We start from the raw sequence: 17,764 nt of genomic DNA, 5'->3' as shown, positions 1-17,764 counted from the left end.
TTTCGCTGTTGTAATGCAAATCACTATTGGAGGATTCCTTTAGTTGAACTTTTCATTTTGTATAGCACTTACAGACATCGTCACAAAGCATCTGGACTGACAGATGTAGATTTAGATCCCTATCGAGCAAGCTGGAGGTGAAAAACTCCCCGAGACATCATGAAGAAGAAACCTAAGAGAGGAAGCAAACTCAAAAGGGTCCTGTTGACACTGGATAGTGGGATTACAAATCATTACCAGTATGCAGATGTAATAGAGGAAAAGGCAAACAAATGTGTTCGTGTCAACATCCTAGGATGAGTACAGCAGCAGTTTTTAGCAAGCACAAATCTGCACTATCAAGTGTTTTCTGGTTTCTAGCTTATTGTGAAATCAGACTACTGATTATACCTTGCTCTTGAAGCTAGCCCTTTGTGCACAAAAATGTAAATAATAAAGAGTAGGTAGAACAGGTAGAGTCACTATCATCAGGGAGAGTAGATTAATATCTGTACACGTTGATGCAATAACATAACTCCAGACATAGCAGACGACCACTGATGAATGATAAACATTTTATTCCTGAGAAAATTCACATCCTTCCACTTCCAAGCTTAAAAAGAAGAAGAAAAAAAGAAGAAGAAAAAAAACCCCAGATCAGCATGGAGTGTCACAAACACAGCATGGCTTTTTCACTTTAAAGGGCTTGAAATCAAATGGAAACACAGGAATAATTCATGATGTGGATAAATAAATTGTAAATCTTGTGCATGTGTTGGGGTTACTTTTACACATATTCCCCCACTCTGACATCCTCTCTGATTTGTTCAATCATATTGTAATGATTTTCCATTTCCTCTTCACTGTAATGGAGGAATAACAAGTTACACATGATACAAAAATCATGTACAACTTGATTAATATTTCACTTAAACCTCCCCTTTTGTGTAAACATCTAACAGTGATGCAACAGACGAACTCCTCGTGAGCTTATAGTGTTGAATGATTCAAGAATGTATCGTAAGAAATTACTGAGGAATGTGCAGATGCATTTTCCCTAGATACTCAACAGTGCAATTTTCCAAAACTGACCATATTCAGAAAGAAAGAAAAAAAAAAACTTACATAGTCAAGGTACAATTACACGAAAAAAGTGTCCCACACTGAATAGTCTTTAAACCAAGATGTGCTGCTTTTTAATCTTCTTAGCTCTTTTTGAATGTCTTTGAGAACAACATCACTGGATATAAACGTTTGATTTATAGTCATTCTGGCTCTTGTTTTCCAGAGTTTAGATTTAGTCAAACATATTATGAACCAAATGAAGTCATGCTGAGTCTTGCTACAATTTTCTTTAAAAATGCCATAGAAAATTGAGTTCATATTTATTTCTATATTGAGACCAGCGATTTTTATTTTATCCCATGTTTCTTTAGAGCGATAACACTCTAACAGGAAAGTGTTCGAGTGTTTCCTCTTCATTACAGTTAGGCATCAGGCATCTACTGGTTTTTACAAAACAGCTCCATTTAACAACCGCTCTTACTGGGAGCCTTCTTACAGCGACTAACCAAGTTGTATCTCTCAGGTGTTCAGATAGGATTTTATTCTGTAAGTTTTGGAGACATTCGTTGTTTTGGTCTTCCTCCAAATTTCTGAAAGCCACAGGGTTACTATAAACTCGATCAACAATTAAAAGATATATTTCTTTGCTCGAGTCTTCCACCCAATCGATGTTTAGATCTTTAAATTGGTTAGTGAAGTCGGAAAACATCAGCTTATAATACGGAATTCCTATCCTCGATGGACCTTGCTGCGGGGGTTTCCTCCGGGTACTCCGGTTTCCTCCCCCAGTCCAAACACATGCATGGGAGGCTGATTGGCAAGTCCAAAGCATCCGTAGTGTATGAATGGATGTGTGTGATTGTGCCCTGTGATGGATTGGCACCCTGTCCAGGGTGTACCCCGCCTTGTGCCCGATGCTCCCTGGGATAGGCTCCAGGTTCCCCGTCACCCTGAAGAGGATAAGCAGTATGGAAGATGGATGGATGGACGAACGCTTCAAAGTTAATTATTTGTCATGCTATACCTGCAAATAGACTGAGTGATTACGATTACAATAATTTACGGCTGCAACAACTAATCGATAATAATCAATTATGAAAACCTTCGGCAATGAATGCCATTATCGATTAATTAGTCTGCTGACGTCACGGGTGGCGTTTACGTATGATGTCGCTTTCATGAAAACACAGGTGCAAAACAGATAACCTGGCGGTAAAAAAAAGTGTGCATCCCAAGTCATCTAAGGCGTAGGAGCATTTTACATTGAATGCAGCAAAGAAGATGGTAACGTGCATGTTCTTCAAAGTGGAGTTTGTGTGACGCGGGAGTACCACAGTGATGCACGAGCACATGAAACGAAAACACGGTGTCACGGACGAAGGTGGAACATCAGCACGGTAAGCAAAAACCTGAGTATATCCACATTATATGAAGATGTGAAAATGGTATAGTCTAGTTTAATTCCATGCTATTGTGTAAAAAGCTTTGTTTACTAACTTCGGGACAGTCACACTAGATGTATTTTGTCTCGAGCATCAGGTTGTGCAGCATATTGATGGATTAAAATCGCGCTACCACAGAAACAGGTTAAATTAAACACGGTGTGAACAAAGTCAAGCAGTGAATGTAAAGGCAGCTGATAACAGCAGCAGTAAAAGATTTTGTAGTCACTGTAGTGGTTTTCATCGAATGCTTATGTGTTAGTGTATAATTGTTCCTGTCCTTTTAAACAAGCCTGTTAGCTTGCTGCGTTTCTCTGTGTGTCTGCTACAGTTAACTTTGATCTGTGTTTCAAATGCCATCTACTGCGGCTCTACTATGTTATATACATTAACAGAATGAATTTTATATTTGAGATATTTTTGGTTTATATTGTCACATCTGAAGTACAGCATGTCTGTGTAAAAGAAATTTAACAAAAATTGTATTAATTATATATTATTTAGATTTCTTATATTAATCACGGTTGCCATCAGCAATTAACATTCTAAACAATGAAAATATTAATTTACATATAAATTGCTTCTTGCATACTCAATTGCTGTTTTTTTTAAATTTATTTATTTCAGAAAGAAACAGCTCTCCATGAGTGAATTTGTTCGGAGGAGAAATCCCCCATGCACTAAAACAAAATTTTTACCTTTGTTTTTGATTATTTATAGTTTGGGTATTATTTAAAGTTTTGCTGCTTAAAACTGGACAAACTGTAGACAAATGACCAACATTTGAAAGGTTTAAATGTAAAAATTAAAGATTATATTAGTAAAACTGTATGTGCCTTTTGCATTTTTTTTAAAAGTCCAAACACAAATACCCTGAGGGTATTGGGGGTTTATTTTATTATAATAAACAAAATCTAATTGAAAAAAAAGTTTAGTTAAAAAAAAATCAGATTAATAAGAACAAATAATCGTCCGATTAATCAATTATAAAAATAATCGTTAGTTGCAGCCCTACAATAATTAAAGAACAATACATCATACTTTTTATGAGCCTGTGAATATAAACCTGCAATTCCCTTCAGGTCATCATTACTGTATGAGTTGATCTTACAGAAAATTAAACCGCACCCATTATGGCTTTGAAACGTGCCTAATTTTGTTATAAAAAGGTCTTGTACAATAGATTTATATGCATCCAAGGTTATATATATATATATATATATATATATATATATATATATATATATATATATATATATATATATATATATATATATATATGCATCCAAGGTTTAATGTCATCATGATTTAAATTGCAACATTACCTTTTTTCAACCCAGCGTCAAAAACGACTCGTTAAATGATTCATTCTAAAAGATTCACTCTAAAGTCCTCCTTTCAGAGAGCATACGCTGTTCTGATTGGTCAGGTGTCCCAGTCTGTTGTGATTGGTCTACCGCTGTCAGCGTGTCGAAAAGGAAACGCCCACTACCATAACGAGTTTCAGCTCAGTCTGTTCCCGAGCAGCCGATGAAGACCAGATCCAGGGATTTTTATTACAAACCTATGTAGGTTAGTACAGGAAGTAAGTCTGGAATTACTAACGACTCGTTTCAGCTCTTGAGAATCGGTTCCTTCTTTTGTGGGTTAATAAACCCGTTTGTCGTTCGCTTTGATTTTTGAAACTTTTAAATATAATAGGTGCACTTTAAAATAAAAAAAGAATCAGGACTTATAAAAAGGTACATCTTACATACTGTACAAACCATATATTCAGCAGAAACTTTTTGTTTCAAAGTAACTGACAGGTGATGAACGTTTAGCACATAGTTGGAGGGATATTAGTGATTATGGATCTTCGGGAACCAAACAGGATTTGAACTCGCAGTCGTTCAGGCCACATGCTTGGTCAAACTGCAGATTTGCAGTGTCAGTGTTGTAAAGACTATTGTTACTTGTTACTGGTACTCAGCTGTTGTCAGAAACACTAGACTGGCTCATGCTGGAGTCAAAATTGAAAGAGTAAAGGCTCACAGGGACAAAACCGTTTAACGTCCTTTTAACTGCACGGATATTTAATCTAAAAGTTACCAGGCAACTTGACAACATTCTGAAAGGCAACCCAGTTTGAGGAAGGGCATTACTGTTTGCTCAAACCTTTTGTAGCGTTGAACTACATCATAATGACTAAACTGTAAGGAGAAGTGCAGAGAAGCAGAGCTCTAGCACATTTAATTAATGTCATGTCATGCAGAGCTGATGGAATAGTAACTTTGACATTTGAATGTTTCCCGCTCATGTTCACAAAGCTCCAGCCCAGGATCTATGGTTGCCCATAGAGTGTCTCTAAAATGATTGACAGGAGGCACATCCAAACACAAACAAGCTTTCCAGACCAGAAGTCTTTTTTTAAACAGGTTTTCTAAGTGACTTGATGCACTTTTGCTAAGGCCACAACTTAATCCATTATTTTTATCATGTTTTACATATCTCCAAGGTTATTTGTACAAGTGAAAAATAAATAAATAAATAAAATTATTGCACCTTTTAAAGGAAGATGAACAATGCGCTCATTTTTTTTACTTTACAGTCCCCACAAAACAACTTTGAGAGCTGTGATTTGATTCTGTATGACGACGTATTTCTTTTTGAAACAGGAAATAAGAGTGGTGGCATGTTGAAGTGTTACACAACAGCTAACAGTGTTTGGGATACGCCCAGCTCTGAAGAACATTGATGCTAATGAGCTGCTACTGTTGAGCAAGACCCGCCTCAAGACCCACACATTCCTACACATTCTAGAGAGCATTTAATTGGACAAACAAAAGTCTGGTGCATGCTGAAGCATTAATATTGTATCATTTTTCCCCAGAAGTGACTTTTTAATTTTTTTTTTAACTATGGTATTGGAGGCCATAACAGATACAAAAACATCTCGAAACACCAGTTTTGATTTCAGGAGCAGCAATTTAAAGACTTTACCAGAACAATCCAGAAAATATATGAAAGATAAAAATATGATGATTGTATAGCCAAAATCAAAAAAGAATGCAAACAAGTATAAAATTAAATTCATTTGACCTGAAATGTGAACAGAACTTCCATCCAAGCCCTAAAACTAGATAAAGAGAACCCAATTAAACAAATGCATTATAGTTTTCACATTTATTCACTGAGCACAATTACCCAACATTAAACACCTTTGCTGAAAAAAGTATGTAAACTTTTGATTTCAGTAACCGGTGTGAGACGTTCGAGCAGCAATAACTTGAAGCAAACATTTCCGATGACTCACTCAATCCTGCACAATGGGTTTGAGGAATTTTGGCTCACTCCTCCTGCTTCAACTCAATGATGCCGGCAGACTTCTTTGCACGAACTGCTCTTTTTAGGTCCTCCACAACATTTCTATTGGGTTAAGGTCTGACTTGGCCATTCCAAAATGTTCAATTTCTTCTGCTTTAACCATTTCTCTGTAGACGTACTTGTGTGCTTAAGGTTGTTGTCTCTGCTGCAAGGCCCACTTACAGTTAAGCTTGAGTTCACAGACAGATACCCTGACATTCTCCTGGTACAATCTAGGATTCATAGGTCCATCAATAATGGCCAGCTGGTTCGGACCCAAAGGAGCCCCAAACCATAATGCTGCCACCCCCATGCTTCACGGTTGGGATGAAGTTCTTATGTTGGGATGCTATTTTCGGTTTGTATCGAACAATGATTTTCAATTAAAGCAAGAAGTTCTATTCTGGACTCATCTGTCCACAGAACATTCTTCCAGTAGGCTCCTGGCATTTCCACATGGTTGTGAGCAAACTTCAGACAGGCAGCAGTGTTCTTTTATGGAAAGTAGTGGCCTGTAGGTTCTCAGATGTTACCCTGGGGTCCTATATGACTTACTGTGATATTATTCACCACACCCTTGGAGTAATCTTTTTTGCTGGACGCCCAGTCCTTGGGAGAGTAACAGTGGTGCTGAATTTCCTGCATCTGTATGTCATTTACCTCACAGTGGATTGGTGGAAGCCAAACTCTTTAGAAATGGCTCTGTAATCCTTTCCAAGCCGGTGAGCATTGACAACTCTCTTTTTCTGAGGTCCTCAGGAATGTCCTTTGATCGAGGCAAGGCACACTTCCATAAACCTGTGAGGTGAAGACCAGACTTTGAAGGTGAAGACCCAAGTTAATGTCCTTGAAACATGGGCGGGCCTAATTGCCATTCCCTTGATTGAAACGCCTGACTTCAATCAGCCCCATTTAAATGAACTCGTACTCCTAGACTTCACATTCCTTCTCCTACAAAGATATTTAACGCTGGATCATTTTTGCTTAATAAATAACTGTAAAAACTACTGTTTTTTTTTTTTTTGCATCTGTTGTTAACCGGGTTCTCTTTTACCTAGTTTAAGGACTTAGATGAAGATCTGATCAGGTTTCAGGTCAAATGTATGGAGAAATACAGAAAACTGTAAACGTTAAACTTTCTAGCCGCACAGTAGCTGTAGATCAAATGAGTCATATTTGCTTGCAGTCGCTCACGTTTTTGTGGTAGGAAATCGTGTTATTGACACGGAGCTGTCGATGCATGTATGTTTAGACAGGCATGGGCAAACTACGGCCTGAGGGCCATATACGGCCCGTTGGGATTTTTAATCCAGCTTTAATCCGAACTTGTCCAAATTATATGATTAAACCTCAGTGTGGTGTATTACTCTCTACTTCACTTTTTCGCTTTGCCCTTTGAGCCCTTCTGTAAAAATGAGTGGACCAAAGAAAAGAAAAGTGGACAGTGAGTGCCGAGTGTTTAATAAGGAGTGGACAACAAAATATTTTTCCACTGAAGTCCGATCAATGGTTGTATGCCTGATATGCCAAGAAACTGTTGCGGTTTTCAAAGAATACAATATCAACCGTCACTTTGCCACGAAGCATGCCAACTATGCTAGCAAGCAGTCAACGCAAGAACGGGCGGCTACGGCTCAGAGGTTGATGGATAATTTACAGACTCAGCAAAAAAATTTTCAGACAAGCTGCGATTCAGGAGTCAAGTACCAAGGAAAGTGTTTTGCTGGCATTCAAATTAGCAAAGGCTAGCAAGCCTTTCTCCAAAGGCGAGTTTTTGAAAGAATGCATGGTAGAGACAGCAGGTCTCCTGTGTCCGGAGAGCAAAGGCAATTTTGAAAAAATCAGTTCATCACACAGGACTGTGACTCGCCGTGTGGAACTAATTGACGAAGATATCACCAGCGAATTGAACAAAAAGGCGGAGTCTTTTAAGTTATATTCACTAGCACTGGATGAAAGTAACGACATAAAAGACACTGCTCAGCTCCTAATTTTATCTGAGGGATTAACAACAGTTTTGAGATAACGGAGGAGTTTTTGACCATGGAGTCCCTGAAAGGAAAAAGACGGGGAGAGGACTTGTATAACCAGGTGTCTGCTGTCATCGAGAGAATGAAGATACCTTGGAGTAAACTTGCCAATGTCACCACGGATGGATCCGCAAATTTAACTGGAAAAAACGTTGGGGTGTTGAAAAGAATCCAGGACAAAGTGAAGGAGGAAAACCCTGAGCAGGATGTTATTTTCCTTCACTGGAATCTCTGAATTCATCAGGAATCTCTGTGTAAGTCTATATTGCAGCTTAATCATGTCGTGAATCCGGTCATAAAACTTGTTAACTTTATACGAGCAAGGGGACTTCAGCATCGTCAGTTTCTTACGTTCCTGGAGGAAACTGATGCGGATCACCAGGACTCCTCTACCACTCTCATGTCTGCTGGTTAAGTTTGGGAAAAGTGTTTCAACGAGTGTGGGAGCTAAAAGAGGAAGTTATCGCATTTTTGGAGTTATTTTGGAAATCCGACGAATTTCCTGAGCTAAGCGACAACAACTGGCTTTGTGACTTTGCGTTTGCTGTGGACACACACGAATGAGCTGAACGTCAAGCTACAGGGGAAAGATCAGTTTGTGCACGACATGTACACAAATGTTAGAGCCTTCAAATCCAAGCTGACTTTATTCTCCAGTCAAATTTCAAACAAATCTCTCTCTCATTCCCCCACACTAGCCATGGAGAAAGAGGCGTCCCGAAACGTGAAGAAATACAGATCACTGGGCGACCTGCACAGAGAATTCTGCCGTCGGTTCAGCTGGTGTCCTGTCCCCTGTCACAAGACCCTGAAACAGCACCACAGGAGCTGCAATTGGTACTGATTGATCTTCAGTCTGACTCCGTCTTAAAGGAGAACTTCAACTCTCTTAAACTGAATGACTTTTATGCTTCACTTAATGAAGAGACGTTTCCAAACCTCCAGAGGACGGCACAGAAGATGCTGACATGGTTTGGCTCGACCTATGTATGTGAGCAGACATTCAGCGTTATGAACATCAACAAAGCCCCTCACAGATCCAGGTTAACTGACCAACACCTCGGATCTATCCTGAGAATTGCCACAACAAAACTAACTCCAGAGTTTGATGCACTGGCAAAAAAGGGAGATCAACAACACTGTTCCCTCTGAAACTGGACGCGGGTTTCTCTACTGTGTTATCAAATTGATGCATTTTCAAAAACAATTGGTACAATGAGCCTTGCATATTCATGCTTTGCTACCTGTTAAAGGCCAAATCCTTTCATGTAATGGCTTTTACATGTCATTTATATTAGTTCACACAAACACTCCATCCGTCTGTTCCTGGCCCGGCCCCTCTGTCAAATTGTAGAACCCATTGTGGCCTGCGAGTGTCGTGAATAAAATCAACCTTTTAGCCTAGGTCAAAAACTTCAGAGACAGAGAGTTTAGTAGATGTCAAAAAGTAAATAAACTTTATTGGAAATCAATAAAGTGTGACAGTCTGCAGAGTGTCCGGATTATGCATACACAAACATGTCTTTATATACCTATCTCCACAGCATAGTCTCTGTAGGTAAGGTTTTGCTTTTCCTTGTTGAAAATAGACCAATCTTCTTTTGCCACAATTAAATATTCATGTCTATGCGTTATCTTAAATTTGTGGAACATGCGCAGTTAGTTGTTTTTATTGAAAAGGTTTCATGAGCACAAGGTTTCTTTTACAAAAAAAGGTTTCACACAGGCTTGTGTGTCTTTACCTTGACTCCCTTCTTAGGCCTCAATGAGCATCTGTCTGTCTCTATCGGTTTTCCCCGCTGATATCTACCTCCTTTCCCGAGGCCCTCTCTAATTTCTCTAATCTCTTTTAATCCCTACTTTGTATCTGCCTCAAAGTTATTTACTCACGCATGCGAATATCTACTGCCAATTTTTATTGCTGTGGAGACAGGAGACAGCTAATACAGAAGAACAATTGTTGTGCACTGAAACACAGTTCATTCAACTCAAATCCACTCAGAATATAACCTGATCAAACATTGTTCTATGCTTTTAGATTATGCTTCTAACCGTTGATTATACATATAGATGATGTTTTTTAACCAATATTGATTATATGATAATGCTCAAGTAATAATTCTAAATGTTGGTTACATATTGAATTCACTTCATTAACATATCCAGATGTCAGTTACACATATTGTTTGCACTTCAGATATTTTCCATATACTCTCCCCCTCTGGGGCTTACTAAGCCCCATCTAGCTAGGGAGAGTAATCTCACAATCCAGTCCCTTCATTTGCACTAACTAGTGATCAATGTATGACCACGTCAGCCTTCTACCAATGACCAAATCCTGAAACCACTCTCTCTGGAGACCAGAAACAAACATCTCCTCTCCCACTGGCTAGAAAGGAGTAAAGGTAAATTCTGTCTCTTTCCCTAACCACAAAAATCAAGACATTGTTTGTAAGCGTGAGCATGCGTTTGGTTCAGCACTTGCCTGTGGTTGTCATCGTGATGTAGAGTACACAGTTGATTAAGCACATATAGCTGATACAAGTATAGACTAATAAACATGAATACGAATCAAATTTTCTCAGTTTGATTAATCATGACAGTGATCACCCTGTCTCTTAATCACACTTTATATTGTAATAGAAAATGTAAAAAATTAAAAATAGAAAAATGGAAAAAGCAAAAAATAAAAACTCCATCACATCCTTTTTCAGGGGATGTGTTAATGTTTGTCTTCGACCCAGATACTTTGCATATCGCGGGGACCACCCTTGAGGAGAGGTCAAGCTAGTACTTACACCCATGGCATGGCTCATCATACTACTTCTTCGTCCTCACAGGAGGAACTGGAATCTGTTCCATCCTGTTGCAGTCGATCAGAGTTCCAATCTGGCTCACTGATTGTCTCATTCAGTTCTAGTTCAGTACTGTTTTGGAGACTAGTCAAGGGCTGAAAAGTCAATTATGGAAAAGTTGTCCTGTAAGGAATGTCTGCTTGGGCCTCTTTCTCCTTCAGCAGGTGTATCAGGCTCGTCAGAACCGCTCTCAGCAGCAGGAGCCCTTCTTTCCTCCTGCTCTGTTGGTACGACCCCTGACAGACCTTCTTCTTTGCCACCACCTGAGACTGCCATTCTCCCTTATCTTCATTTAGACCCTCTCTCACGTCTTGTCTTGTTCTTTCTTCTGCAATGTCAACCACTGGATCGTCCCCTTCGATCAGCTGATCCTCCTTTCTCCTAGGTCTTAATCTAAGTGCTCACTTTGTACGGCCTTTCCCTTCTGGGCTGGAACACCCCTAGGTACACCTGTTCTCCAGGAGTCACAGGACCAGGAACTTCTGTCTCCTCTCTCAGTCCCCAGCTCTGGTCCTGTGAATAGATAGCTTCATACATAGCAGTTAGTTATCGCATATATGCTCTTAGTTCCATCTGTAATTACTTCAGCGGCAGTTCTTCATAAGGACCTCTCAGGTATGACACAGACATGGGTTGGCCCATAGGCATTTCATGCGGTGTTAGATGCATATTTCTGTTAGTCTGCATGCGATAGGTCATTAGTGCAGGAGGTAGAGCATCTACCGAAAAGAGTTCAGAGTCAGCACAAATTGCGTTAAACTTAGCCTTAAAGGTACCACTTACCTTTTCCACTATTCCCTGTGACTGAGGGTGATAAGCACATCAAAATTTTAATTTAATCACAGTTACTGTAACACTGTTTTTTAAACGAACGCTGAGCCATTGTCAGAGCTAATCTGAGATGGTATGCCGTCTCTAGGAATTACCTCTCTGGTTAAAAATTGAATCATTGTTCCAGCAGTTTAGTCTGCTGATTGCATTGCCTCCCTCCATCTGCTAAACCTGTCTATCACCAAGTGCTTAAACGGTCCTTCTGGCATTGATATGAGCCCTGTCGATACTGATTTTCCCTTTCTGACATTGTTTTGAGCATAAATTTCACACTCAGATTATTATTCACCATTGCCTGTAAGTTTAAAAAAATAATAATAATTATCCATAATTGCCTGTAAGTCCAGAGACCAGTCCTCTTGCTGTTTTATCTTTTCCCATAACTTCCCCCTCGCGCACTGGTTAAAACCATGTGCATCTGAAATTCATACAGTGAGAAGTGCAGTAGGTACAATCAGAATTCAATTAAACTATTTGCTCGGTATGTTAAAGTGGCGTTCCAGCACTTTTACTAAAACCTCACTGCATTCAAACAGCTCCAAACGGATGACACAATCCATGGGCACAATCAGAGTCAGTGTATATATTAGCAATTCTACCGTAACCAGTTCGCACTCTGTAGTGATAGCTTTTAATTCGGCCAATTGGGCAGAACAGGGTGCTCACAAAATCTTCCAGATGGAACGTCTAAAAAGTTCAAACTTTAACTCGAGGAAATATGAATTTCGGCTAGGCAATCGTGAGTGTTCTCAGTGACTGGCTCCACAGAATTAATTAGGCAATACAACACTACAGTTGGTGTATTAGACACACTAATTAGGTTTAATATTTAAATTTTGGGTGACACATAGAATAACTTCATATCCTGTTCTTTGATGAGCTGTCGTGTTGCATGTGGATCTAATTCAAAATAGAAGTGACCTGGTGTGATGAGTGTAAGATCAATGTGTGAGAGCAACTTTCCCAGTGATCTGCACTAAGAGAGCAGCTCGAGCCATGGCATGCAAACGTGCTGGCGATCCTTGTGACACCAAATCCAATGTTTTCGATAAATAAACTAAAGACCTGCAAGCGCCCCCATACTCCTGAGCCGGGACCCCTGCAGCGACGCCCCCTCTCTCAGACGGTTAATACAGGATAGAATAAAGCAGGATAGAATAATGAAAGCGCTCTGAAGTCCTTGTACTAAACCACTACTAATATATATATATATATATATATATATATATATATATATATATATATATATATATATATATATACACATGCATACACACACACACGAAACTCAGAGCATGACATCATTCTGTGTACCGATAAGAAGCAGTTTGAGGCAGTTCAAACAGGCTTTGTTTTAGGATCTTAGATGATGTTTAGACGAACATTGAACAGAAGAACATGTTTGTGTCTCTTTAAGCAGATAAACATTCTGATCTCAGTGACATCACATGGCCTTCTGAGTCGTTATCCTCACATGAGAATGAAACAGAACAAGAATAAAACTATTTCAAAGTAAAAATTAATAATTTCCCTCACAGTGTAATGAACAGAATCTGCTGTTTGTTAATAACTGGAATCTGTTCTGAGCGTCCTAGGTTGTTTCCTCCTGATGGCCTGCACTCCAGCAGCCTCGGAGCGGAACTGCTGTCTGACAACATCTCCAAGACGCTACACACCAAGTGACTACAGTAAGCACATCATCTACAATAACAACGTTCATCATAAGCAATGTTCAATTAATAGTCCAACACCTGTAGTACATACTATAGAGACTGTGTCTGTTCCCCGAGCTATACAAATACATAGACAATTTCAGAATGTTTGTTTTAGTAACCTAATTAACCTAAAATTAGATCATACTGAATGCACATCCAGCACCTTTAATCTGAAGCTAGGACTATTAAACATTAGATCTCTTGCGTCTAAGGCTCTTATTGTTAACGACATCATTACTGATCAGGAATGTAATTTAATGTGTTTAACGGAAACTTGGATTAAACCAAACGAGTACATAGCATTAAATGAAGCCAGTCCTCCTGGATACAGTTATGTACATCAGCCTCGTTCAACTGGTAGAGGAGGAGGTGTTGGACTCATCCATAGTCAAAATCTAGTCGTCACACAAAAACCTAGTCATAAATTTAATTCTTTTGAAATTCTTTATACCAGCATAACTTATGTAGCCACAAAAAATAAGTCAATTCCTCTAATTATTATTTACAGACCCCCAGGGCCATATGCTGAATTTCTTAGTGAATTTACAGACTTTATCTCAAACCTGGTTGTGTCTGTAGATAAAGCATTAATCGTCTGTGATTTTAGTATTCACTTTGATAACCCAGAAGACCCTCTGAGAACAGCGGTTGTGTCCATCTTAGATTCAGTAGAGGTCAATCAGAACGTAATGGGACCTACTCATAATGGTGGTCACACTCTTGACCTCATACGTACGGATTAAATATAGAAAATATTATAACACTTCCACAGTCTGAAGTTGTCTCAGATCATTCTTATCTCATTCATAATACGTATGGATCGTATTTCCACCTCGCCACCACATAAAATGTACTTTCACATCAGCTACTGCACAGAGCTTCACAACGTGGCTAATGATTATTTTACTAAATCATACAGTACATACACTAATAACAATGCAGAAAAAGCACACAGGTGATAAATGTCCTCACTCAAATACATTTATAATCCGAGTAATAACCCCGAAGTATAAAGAACTGCAATGGGTATTAACTGCATTACCTTGAACATACATCTTTAAATACCACACAATGCTTAGTATAATGTGTTGTAAATAAAGCTGCAACAACTAATCCATAATAGTTGATGAAAATCGATAATGAAAATCGTTGACTGAGCAACCCTCCTCCCGGAACGGTCATCGACGCCGAAGTCACGTGACCCGAGTGGTGTGTTCAGGTGTAGTTCATCGATCTTTTTCCTCTTTCTCTGGCGGTCTTTCTGATCGCAGCTTCAGGTTGCGTTCGGTGTGTTTTAAACGCTGATGGCTTAATTTGTCAGGTATGACTTCATCGTGAGTCACAAAGTGCACTTCAGCAGCGTGGACCCCACTCACTCACACACACACACACCTGTGTTCATACAAGCCCGCTTTCTACACAACCCCGGATCATGCTGATCGATGATGTAAGGATTGAGGATGTGGTCATTTTCTTTAATCGCACGTCTATCATTAGAGAATCCGCATCGTGTGATCAAAAACGGAGAACGCGTGTTAATTTGTTAACCATTAAAACCAGTGCCATTATTGGTTCTTAATGGTATCCACTAGACACAACATGCCACCAAAGCAACAAATTACCAGCAGACCTACAGGGACATTACAGATTCTATGAGGGTTTCTGTTGTGATTGATTTTTGTTTTGTTTTTTTCAGCAGGGAAATTCCTATTTCCATTTTGGGAATAAATCAGAACAAAGTGTAACCAAATAATGAGCTAATAAAATTATTTATATGTAATTTGCATTCAGTCTCTCAATCTGGCAACAATGAGAAGCTGTGTTTTTCTTTGTCTTTTACTTTTTTTTAAGTGTACAATATCTGGAGGAAAATACTAAAATAGTTTTATTTAATTTTAATATTTAAATGTATTAATTATTGACATCACTGCCTACTGGATTTCCTTTTTTATTTTAGTAATAAATATATTTTAGGAATAAATCAGCAAACTGTGATTAAATTGATAATGAACTAATTAATGCACAGAAGAAAAAAAACGTTTCAAATTGCACTCGATTGTTCAATCTGGCAACAATGAGAAGCTTTTATTTATATTTACATAAACTTCTGGGGGGAATACTAGAAAATACATGTATTCGATTTAAAGTGGTTAATCATTAATTGCATTGTGGATTCTTTTTTTTGCGCCTTTAACCAACAGTTGAATAATTTATTAATAATAATAATAATAATAATAATAATAATAATAATAAAAGTGCAACAGATCTTAAATGAATTTAAAATATTATTTATTTATTTACTTGTTCAGTCAATAGTGAACAACAAGGTATCTGGACTAGATGACCTATCTGGCCTTTGATTAGGCCTACTGCGTCTTCTGATGGAGATGTACAACGAAGTGCGTGAGTTTAAAAGACCCGTGTGTTCCTGTAGTTGTTGGCAGCTCAGCGGGCGAGACGTGCGGCTCTGATCGCTCGGATCAATAGTCTAAGGCTGGAAGTTCAGTGCATAGGGTAAGTCAACACCTGTTTCAGTGTTTATTTACAGTCACAGTGTTTAACTCACACTTCATGTGCAGAAGAAGAAGGACAGGGTGAAGGAAATGCGCCATACCGTGGCGTAGGGCACGGCCAACAGGCTGCAGCTCCAGACCCGGCAGTAAGGATGCACAATTCAGCTAATTAAAACTTGTCCTTTTTTTTTTTTTTTAACTACGTTCAACCACTCTGCTAACGATTCATCGGTGACTCGATCACTTGAGTTTTATTTTACTGTGTTTATATTGTTTGGGGAGAGTGTGTGTTCTGTCCATGGATAACGGTTTAGATGTAAAACAACATGCGTGAGTTTAAAAGATCTGTGTGTTCCTGTAGGTGTTGGCGAGACGTAACCATCTGATCAATAGGATCAATATGTTATTCCAGCAGCTGTGTTCCTGTAGGTGTTGGCAGCTCAGGCGCAGAGACGAGCGACTCTGATTGCAATCATCCGTGATCTAAGGCAGCAACTTCAGCGCATAGGGTAAGCGCACACTTGTAGTCAACACCTGTTCAAGTGTTTATTTACAGTCACAGCGTTTAACCTCACAGTTCCTACCTCGCAGGCAGATCATGTCTGAGGTCAAGGCACTCAGATCACAGATGTGTTCAAGTAACATCTGAACTTATTCACTGTCATTCTCTCTCTCTCTACAGGTTCATTACGCACCGGTTTCACTGACTGCATTTAACGTGCAGCCGAGATGGAGGACATGGTGACGGAAGGTGAGCTGCATGATGGCAGGCTGATCGCCGATCAGAAGGTACTACACTGAAATACTCCACCCCGGTCAGAGTAACTCTTCTGCACTGTAGCTTTGTAGATAGAACTTGTTTTAGTTTGAGATGGCGTCGTCACCCTCAGGTTCGAGTTTAGCGCAGAAGAAGCGTTACAGGAACTTGTAATTAATATCTCACTGTGACCCGAAAGCTGCTTGTTGGATGTTTAATGTAAGATTAGAAAGTTCAGCTGGTTTATCTCCTCTCAGGTGTGTGTAAAAGAGAACCTGGCTGTGTCCTTGCAGCGTGTGATTTCTATTTCATCTGTGTGTTTTCAGAAGGAAGAGGAAGAAGATTGAGGAGCTGATTTTTATTTTGTTTTTTGTTAAAAGGTTTCTTTAAACAACCAACACCTGCCTGACTGTACGAGTTATTTACATGAACCAGTCGCAGGAACGTCTTGCTATTAGGAATGTGAAAGTGATAATATCTTTTTGTACACAGCGTAATAGAACTGAGGCATCAGGAATCCCAAATGTAGCAATGAATGGGCAAGGTTTTAAATCTACTCTGAGAATAGTGGACATGATGGTAAAGAAACCAGTCCAAAAACCATAGCGATCTGGGCAAAAGAAAAACATATGTCCAAGATGACAGGGAGAGCCATGGCATTTATCACACTTGTCCTCTACTTCTGGATATATTGCAGAAAGTCTCGACTTGGACAAATGGACTCTGTGTAAAACTGAACTGGATGAGTCCAAGACGAGCACAGGAAGTGGTAGACTGTACCCTCCCTATAGCACATTCCCAACACTCCTCACTTATCTGTACTCCTAACTCCGTTTCCCACGCATTGTTAATTTTGGTACTTGCCTCACTACCTAACGCCAGAATAAAATCATAAATCCTAGAAATCATTCCTCTCTGATGTGGATTAAACCCACTCAACCCTGTCAAATGCTTTTTCAGCATCTAAAGAAATCCCAATCTCAGCCGAATGCTTTGAATAATTTAAAGAGCGTACGGGTATTGAAAAACAACTGATGTCCCTTTATAAAAGAAGTTTGCTCTTCAGATATAAGGGATAACGTTCTCTAAACGAGATGCCATTACTTTCACCAACACCTTTACATCTGCATTAAGCAGAGACAGCGGCCTATAAGAACCGCAGGAGGACGGATCCTTACCCTCCTTAAGAAGGAGAGCTATCGTGGCTTGTGTCAGAGCTGGAGGCAAAGACC

This window comes from Ictalurus punctatus, unplaced genomic scaffold, assembly GCF_001660625.3.
Source record: "Ictalurus punctatus breed USDA103 unplaced genomic scaffold, Coco_2.0 tig00163726, whole genome shotgun sequence".
Taxonomy (NCBI): Eukaryota; Metazoa; Chordata; class Actinopteri; order Siluriformes; family Ictaluridae; genus Ictalurus; species Ictalurus punctatus.
This window is presented reverse-complemented; position numbering follows the sequence as displayed.